The sequence below is a fragment of the Oryctolagus cuniculus genome, chromosome 15 (genome assembly GCF_964237555.1).
Source record: "Oryctolagus cuniculus chromosome 15, mOryCun1.1, whole genome shotgun sequence".
In the NCBI taxonomy this organism is placed as follows: Eukaryota; Metazoa; Chordata; class Mammalia; order Lagomorpha; family Leporidae; genus Oryctolagus; species Oryctolagus cuniculus.
In genome coordinates this window covers 88,443,065-88,452,125 of record NC_091446.1, presented here as the reverse complement: position 1 = coordinate 88,452,125, position 9,061 = coordinate 88,443,065, and the positions used below count along the sequence as shown (strand labels likewise).

The following is a 9,061-nucleotide window of genomic DNA, read 5'->3' as shown; positions in this document are numbered from 1 at the left end:
AATAGAGCCGGCCGGCGGTGTGCCACTCCCCCGTGGAAGTGGGGAAAGTGGCAGGGGGGCCCACCCCTCCACAGAGGTGGAGGGATGGCAGCCAACCCGGGAAGAACCAGCAGCAAACCCGGGAAGGGCCGAGCAGACAAAAGAACAGCGCAGGGTCCTGTGTCGTTCCTCCACGAAGAGGGGGAGCGACAGGGATGATGTTATCGTCACCATGGATGCATTAATGCAATGGCCATCAACATTCTAGCAAATATGGAGCACAAATCTTGAACAGAACAGGGATAAAATAAATGGGAACTTAGCCCCTTACTTGCTCTTGAAAGTAAATACAAGGAAAGGGAGTTGCTATATTCTGAAAAGATGACAGAATTTAAAAACAGAGATGCATCTAAAACTTCAGGGAGGAAAGTAAAGATGAGAAAGCCTGGCCACTCCTCCAGTACTGTGTCCACTGTGGCCCTGCCCTAACTAGTCTTCAGTAATGCTCTCACAACACTTCCATCTCTCATGTCTCTGCCTCCCTCTTCCAAATCACAGTACTTATTACTGGAAGTTCAAAACCTTCATTCCAGTACCTGATGTATTATTACAGCTCTGAGTCTCCCAAATCATTTTCAAAACAGCATGCAACACTGGCCCTCAGTTGTAGATGGAATGCTGAAGCTCAAAAGAGGGAAGTTTGAAAAGTCTGTGAACACTATGAGTGGCCATTGTTCACATAAAAGCTCAGGGGAAGAGACCAAGGCTTTCTGCTCAGCCTAATTAATGATCACTTCCCCCAGATTTCCTGTCTCAGCTTGGACATCTTTGCACAGTCTCTTCCTTTCTCCCAGTGTGAAAACAATGTCCACCACAGGGGAGTTTCCTCAGGACATTCTGGCAATTTCTCAACCCCCTACACTAGGAGGTAGCATGCTGGGGGATTGAAAAAGGCCTGAAAAGTGCAGGTGACTACAGCCTTAGGCTTTTCCATTTACTGCATTCAGTCAGACTCACTCTCCCCAGAGGCCCTGAATAACTACAGGACTATTTAACTATAGAAAGAAAGAAAACACAAATTCAGTAGTAATGGGAGCATTGCTGAAATTCTCTAAAGTTTTTCTAAATATGTGAAAAAATTATTTGCTCTTGACATTTTTTCTTTGAAATTTGCAAGATGTCTGACCTTCAGAAGCCTAATTAAATATAAAAATCAGGGGCCAGTGCTGTGACACAGTAAGTTAAAGCCCTGGCCTGTAGTGCCAGCATCCCATGTGGGTGCTGGTTCTAGTCCTGGCTGCTCCTCTTCCAATCCAGCTCTCTGCTATGGCCTGGGATAGCAGTATAAAATGTTTCAAGGACTCCTGCAACTGCCTGGGAGACATGGAAGAAGCTCATGGCTCCTGGCTTCAAATTGGAGCATCTCTGGCCATTGTGGCCATCTGGGGAGTAAACCAGTGGATGGAAGACCTCTCTCTCTGTCTCTACCTCTCTCTGTAACTCTGTCTTTAAATATATATATATATCAAGGCTTGAGCTGGAGCCATGGCACAGTAGGTTAATCCTCCACCTGCGGCATCAGCATCCCATATAGGTACTGGTTCTAGTCCTGGCTGCCCCTCTTCCAAGCCAGCTATCTGCTATTGCGTGGGAAAACAGAAGATGGTCCCTGCAACCACATGGGAGACCAGGAAGAAGCACCTGGCTCCTGGGTTCAGATCAGCACAGCTCCAGCTGTTGTGGCCATTTGAGGAGTGAACCAACGGAAGGAAAACCTTTCCCTCTGTCTCTCCTTCTTTCTATAATTCTACCTCTCAAATAAATAAATACATAAAATCTTTAAAAATCTTTTTAAAAATCAAGGCTTAAAGTTCACTTACAAATAACTCAAGTTTCAAGAACTAGAAACAATAAAGGCAGCAATTTTGTGCCTTTCCCCTTTTTAAACCCAACACCTACAGTTCTCACTAACTCAATTTTCAAACAATAAATTTCACTTCCTAGCACAAAAATGGCCATGGAAGCAGGCTGGAGCCCAGGGGATGCCAATTTTGACTAGTTTGGGGGCTGCTGGGCACCTGGCACTGCTCCTATCACCAGCTTAGCCCTGAGAGCTGCACCTCTGGTGGGCAAGGCACTTCCTGTGGGTTCCTGGCACCAACCCACACTAGAGGCTGGGTGAAAGTTGGCCCCTCACTGGCTGCAGCCATGGAACCCTGCAGCATGGAGTACTTCAGCACCCAGGTGTTGCAGTAGGACATCAGTGTCAGGTTGCAGGTTGTCCAGGAGCTCCTGTTGTATCTCAGTACCCCCAGTGCCATCTCAGACCTGGAAGAGGACCAGAGCCACCGAGCCAAAATCATCGATGCACTCACTGGCTGGATGAGGTCGAGCAACTATCAGGTATCATTTATAGGATTGGCAATTTTAAGTGCCTTTTTCATAAATTTTCAATGCAATTTAAATCTTACATAGCAATGATTATTGAAACTTTAATAGAATGGGAAATGCCAAAAACAAGGTTTGAGATGAAGCTCAGAGATATTGAAGTTGAATGAAGTAGCACCACCTGTGTATGTATAAGGGACTGTTGGCTTCAAGAATTTTTAATCGTGAGAAGGCACGTGTCTGTGTCTTATTGAAGCATTAAACACTTTTGGGACTCAGCCATTAGTCCTCAGCAAGTTGGTACCACATTTGTGTGTCCTATTGGGGATTCTAATAGTCAGGTGAGAGGAGCTGCACTATTGGCTATAGTGGAGATTTATAGACATGTGGGAGAGAAAGTGTGAGTAGATCTTTAATAAGAGGAATTCCTTCTGCTAGATTAAAAATGATCATTGCCAAATTTAATGAGGTGCAAAATTCAGATGGTATGATTTTGAATGTCTGCAAAGATAAAAGCTTTGGTGATGAAAAAATCTTGAATGGAAATAGGCCATCATCAGCTGCTTCAGCCTTCAAGGTTCCTGAACCCAAAACATCCAGAAATCCTGTCAATAGTGCAAGGAAACCTGGTTCAGCAGGTGGCCCTAAGGTTGGAGGTGCTTCTAAAAGAGGTTCTGGAGCAGTTGACAGGGAAGATTTTATAAAAGCTTTTACAGATGTCCCTTCTACTCAGATCTGTTCTAATCAAGAACTTGAAGAAACTTTAAATAAAATCAGGGAAATTTTGTCAGATGATAAACATGATTGGGATCAGCATGCCAGTCACTGCTGGTTGCTGGAGCTGCACAATATGATTGCTTTCTCCAACATTTACACTTATTGGATGGGTCACTTAAACTTTCAGCTAAAGATTTTAATCTCAAGTGGTTCAGGAAGCTTGCATTACCATAGCTGGAACAGTCACGGCAACTTCTGGATATGCAACAATCATGTTCATCATTCAGAATACTCATGTGCCCAGACTTATACCTTTAATAACAACCAATTGTGGCTGGCGCCGTGCCTCCCTAGGCTAATCCTCTGCCTTGTGGCGCTGGCACACTGGGTTCTAGTCACGGTTGGGGTGCCGGATTCTGTCCCGGTTGCCCCTCTTCCAGGCCAGCTCTCTGCTGTGGCCAGGGAGTGCAGTGGAGGATGGCCCAAGTGCTTGGGCCCTGCACCCCATGGGAGACCAGGAGAAGCACCTGGCTCCTGCCATCGGATCAGCACAGTGCACCGGCTGCAGCGCACCAGCCACAGTGGCAATTGAAGGGTGAACCAATGGCAAAAGCAAGACCTTTCTCTCTGTCTCTCCCTCTCTCACTGTCCACTCTGCCTGTCAAAAAAAAGTAAAAAAAAAAAAAAAGAAAAAAAAAAGAAAAAAGAAATTGCACATCAAAATCAGTCTGTGAGAAGGCGTTCATTTGAATTTTTAGATTTGCTGTTGCAAGAGTGGCAGACTCATTCTTTATAAAGACATGCAACTGTCTTGGTCAAAACTATCAAGAAGGCAATTCATAATGCTGATGCTGATGCTGAGGCAAGAGTAGAAACAAGAAACACATATATGGGTCTTAGAACCTATTTCCTGGTGGAGCTGAGACACTGTATAATTCCCTTGAACAACCTTATCAAAAGAGTCTTCAAACCTGCTTAAAGAGTTCCAGCAGTGTAGCATCTCTTCCACAGACAGGTCCTCATCTAGCTCAAAAGAAAGTCTCAATTGCCCTTTTTCTTCCAAATGGTCTACAGAAAATCTGTCAGCTGTGGCTGGAAGAGTATTAGCAGGTAGCAGCAAAGCCAGTTCCCTTCCAGGAAGTCTGCAGTGTTCACGAACATTGATGTGAATGCTGCTGCTGGTGCCAAGGCACATCATGCTTCTGGACAGTCTGCAAAGTGGGCAGTTGGGTGCAGGTGGGTGCAGGTGCCCTAAATCCAGCTTCCTAGGCTTCCCTAGGCCAGGTGATAGCAGAGCTTTCAGCACCACATACTGGCATGGGAAATGCCAAGATGGGTCCTAGAGGACAAATCTGAATGAAAATGTTCTCTCAGCCACAACCTGATAGCCAGTCAGGTTATCCTGAGCTCTGGTGTTCCAAGAGTCCTGGTCAATTTGCCCCCAGTGCAGAAAAGAAGAAAGATACCAGGCAGCCAGGGATGTAGCAGAGAGGCTAGCCCATCAAGGTCTCAGTTGCCCAGAGAAGTCATATTCCTTCACCAAGTATGAGTAAGGTATGCAGCCAGGAAGCAAGTCAGGAGAGCAGCTGGGATGCAAGTCCTGTTTGCTGTTTTCAGCCCCTGCATCTAGGGTATGAGATCAGCCAATCAAGCTGACTGTCATCTTCTGTCAGTGCCATGCACGTCGTGAACACAGGTTCCAATGTGGAAGAGGCAGTAGCAGATGCCCTGAGAAACCTGCTCAAAGATATGAATCATATGGAATGTATTCAGGTGATGGTGCCGATAGCGATGTGTCTAGTGCTTGTTTAGAAGGCTCATATAGTTCTTGAAATGGTAGTATTCCTACATATCTGAAGCAGATGGAAGATGTTTCAGAAGTCCTTAATAGATGTGCTAGTTCAAATTGGTCAGAAAGGAAGGAAGGACTCCTGGGTTTGCAGAACTTATTAAAAAATCAGAGAACCTTAAGTCAAGTTGAACTGAAAAGATTATGTGATGTTTTCACAAGAATTTTTGCTGATCCTCATGGCAGGGTGTTCAACATGTTTCTGGAGAGTCTAGTGGATTTGATACAGGTCCACAAGGATGAGCCTCAAGATTTGTCATTTGTGCTGCTGACACAGCTACTTATAAAATTGGTGCTGACTTGCTTGGGTCTGCTCAGGCAAAAGTTAAGAAAATCCCTGATATCACCAGAGAATCTTTTCCAATTGATCTTCAGTTTAATATTCTAGTGAGATTTATAGTTGATCAGACACAAGCACCAAGCTTGAAGGTGAAGGTTTCTATCCTTAATTACATAGAAACTCTAGCCAATCAGATGGATCCAGGAGATTTTAAAATTCCAGTGATGATTATGCCAACCAGTTTCCTGATGATCTTTTCCTAGACCATTCTGACCTAGTTGCAGAATTATTGAAGGAGTTGCCTAATCATGATGAACTTATGGAAGAAAAGTCACCCTCTATGAACTCATGAAACTAGCATAGGAAAAATCTTTGAAGGATTAGGATGAACATTTCAAAACAGTATTGTTTTTATTGCTTGAAAGCCTTGGGGATAAAGAGCCAACAATTAGGACTTTGGCATTAAAGGTTTTGAAAGAAATCCTAAGGCATCAACCAGCAAGACTTAAAAACTATGCAGAGGGGCCAGTGCCATGGCTCACTCCATTAATCCTCTGCCTGTGACACCGGCATTCTATATGGGCACTGGGTTCTAGTCCCGGTTGCTCCTCTTCCTGTCAAGCTCTCTGCTGTGGCCCAGGAGGTCAGTGGAGGATGGCTCAAGTGTTTGGGCACCTGCACCCACATGGGAGAAGAAGCACCTGGCTCCTGGCTTCAGATCTGTGCAGCCATTTGGACAGTGAACCAATGGAAGGAAGACCTTTCTTTCTGACTCTCTTTCTCAATGTCTATAACTCTACCTGTCAAATAAATTTAAAAAACTATGCAGAACTGACTGTGATGAAAACATTGAAAGCATATAAAGATCCTCATAAGGAGGTGATGAGATCTGCTGAGGAAGCTGCAGCAGTATTAGCTACTTCAATTAGTCCAGAGCAATGTATCAAAGTGATTGGTCCTATCATCCAAACTACAGATTACCCAATTAGCCTGGCTGCAATCAAAAGGCAAACAAAAGTGATAGCGAGAAAGTCCAAGGAAACCCTTAACCTACTTTTGCCAGAAATTATGCTAGTCCTAATACAGGATTATGATAACTCTGAGAGCAGTGTTCAGGAAGCTGGTGTCTTCTGTTTGGTTGCTGTTCATGCAGTGATTGGGGATGAACTAAAAGCACATCTCAGTCAACTCAGCAGCAATAAAATGTGTGTCATCTTTACAGCCCAGAATACTATATCCTGGAAAGCTCTCATTTGTGAATGAAGGTGAAATAAAGACCTTTCACAGCAAACAGAAATTGAAAGAATTTGTCGCCACTTATCCAGCCCTGCAAAACATGCTTAAAGATGTGCTACACACAGAAACACAGAAACAGGGCCATCAATATGAAAGAAGGTAAAGGAAGAAAACCTCACAGTAAAAGATCACAAGTTCAAAGCGTATACTAGAAAATATCTTTGGGAAAATGGCAGGGCAAAGTTACTACGTATACATACTCACATTGAACGTTAATGGCCTCAGCTCTCCAGTTAAAAGACACAGACTGGCTGAATGGATTAAGGAACAAAACCCATCTATTTGCTGCTTACAAGAAACACATCTTTCCAACAAAGATGCATGCAGACTGAAAGTGAAAGGTTGGAAAAAGATATTCCATGCCAACAGAAACCAAAGAAAAGCTAGTGTAGCCATCTTAATATCAGACACAATAAACTTTAACACAAAAGCTGTTAAGAGAGACAGAGGGGCACTATATAATGATTAAGGGATCAATTCAACAGGAAGATGTAACTATTATAAACATATATGCACCTAATTACAGGGCACCGGTTTATTTAAAAGGTATGTTAAGGAACTTAAAGGGAGACTTAGACTCCAATCCAATAGTACTGGGGCACTTCAATACTCCACTCTCAGAAATAGATCAACTGGACAGAAGATCAACAAGGAAATAGCAGATTTAATCGATACTATTGCCCAAATGGATCTAACAGATATCTACAGAACATTCAATCCTACATTTAAAGAATTTACATTCTTCTCAGCAGTGTATGGAACCTTCACTAGGATTGACCACATACTGGGCCATTAAGCAAGTCTCAGCATATTCAAAAGAATTAGAATCAGACAATGCAACTTCTCAGACCACAGTGGAATGAAGTTGAAAATTAGCAACTCAGGAATCCTTAGAGCATATGCAAACACCTGGAGATGAACAACATGCTCCTGAATGAACAATGGGTCATAGAAGAAATCAAAAGAGAAATCAAAAACTTTCTGGAAGTAAATGAAGATAACATGTCAAAATTTATGGGATACAGCAAAAGCAGTGTTAAGAGGAAAGCTTATAGCAGTAGGTGCCTACATCAAGAAATTGGAAAGGCACCAAATAGATGAGCTTTCAATGCATCTCAAGGATCCAGAAAATCTGCAGCAAACCAGACCCATATCTAGTAGGAGAAGAGAAATAATTAAAATCAGAGAAGAAATCAACAAGATTGAATCAAAAAATTATAAAAAATCAGCCAAATGAAGAGCTGTTTTTTTTTAAATAAACAAAAGAGATACACCATTGGCCCCACTAACTAAACTAAAAAAAAAAAAGAAGAGAAAAGACCCAAATCAATAAAATCAGAGAGGAAAAAGGAAATGTAACAACAGACACCACAGAAATAAAAAGAATCAAAAGAAATTACTACAAAGAATTGTATGCAAGTGAACAGGGAAATCTATCAGAAATGGATAGATTCCTAGACACATTCAATCTACCTAAATTGAACCAGGAAGACATCGAAAACCTAAACAGACCCATAACTGAAACAGGAATTGAAACAGTAATAAAAGCCCTCCCAACAAAGAAAAGCCCAGGACCAGATGGATTCACTGCTGAATTCTTGCAGTCATTGAAAGAAGAACAAACTGCAATTCTTTTCAAACTATTCAGAACAATCAAAAAAGAGGGAATCCTCCCGAAGTATTTCTATTAAGCCAGTATCACCTTAATCCCTAAGTCAGAGAAAGATGCAGCATTGAAAGAAAATTACTGACCAATGTCCCTGATGAACATAGATGCAAAAATCCTCAATAAAATTCTGGCCAATAGAATGCAACAACACATTGGAAAGATCATCCACCCAGACCAAGTGGGATTTATCCCTGGTATGCAGGGGTAGTTCAATGTTCACAAATCAATGTGATACACCACGTTAACAGACTGCAGAAGAAAAATCATACGATTATCTCAATAGATGCAGAGAAAGCATTTGATAAAATACAACACCCTTTCATGATGAAAACTCTAAGCAAATTGGGTAATAGAAGGAACATCCCTCAATATAATCAAAGAAATTTTATGAAAAACCCACGACCAGCATCCTATTGAATGGGGAAAAGTTGGAAGCATTTCCACTGAGATCTGATACCAGACAGGGATGCCCAATCTCACCACTGCTATTTGACAAAGTTCTGGAAGTTTTAGCCAGAGCTATTAGGCAAGAAAAAGAAATTAAAGGGATACAAATTGAGAAGGAAGAACTCAAACTATCCCTCTTTGCAGATTATATGATTCTTTACTTAGGGGATCCAAGAACTCTACTAAGAGACTATTGGAACTCATAGAAGAGTTTGGCAAAGTAGCAGGATATAAAATTGATGCACAAAAATCAACAGCCTTTGTATACACAGGCAATGCCATGACTGAGAAAGAACTGCTAAGATCAGTCCCATTCACAATAGCCACAAAAACAATCAAATACCTTGGAATAAACTTAGCCAAGGATGTAAAAAATCTATACAATGAGAATTACAAAATCTTAAAGAAAGAAGTAGAAGAGGATACCAAAAATGGA

The 9,061-nt window shown here is 42.1% G+C and overlaps 3 pseudogenes; all 3 read left to right on the top strand.

Annotated features, from left to right (window-relative positions):
• The first annotated feature begins 2,006 nt into the window (after positions 1–2,006).
• On the top strand, positions 2,007–3,443 carry LOC138845293 (CLIP-associating protein 1-B-like; annotated as a pseudogene).
• Positions 3,444–3,787: 344 nt separating this feature from the next.
• On the top strand, positions 3,788–4,339 carry LOC138845292 (CLIP-associating protein 2-like; annotated as a pseudogene).
• A 290-nt stretch (positions 4,340–4,629) lies between these two features.
• On the top strand, positions 4,630–5,565 carry LOC127489449 (CLIP-associating protein 2 pseudogene; annotated as a pseudogene).
• Positions 5,566–9,061: the final 3,496 nt, after the last annotated feature.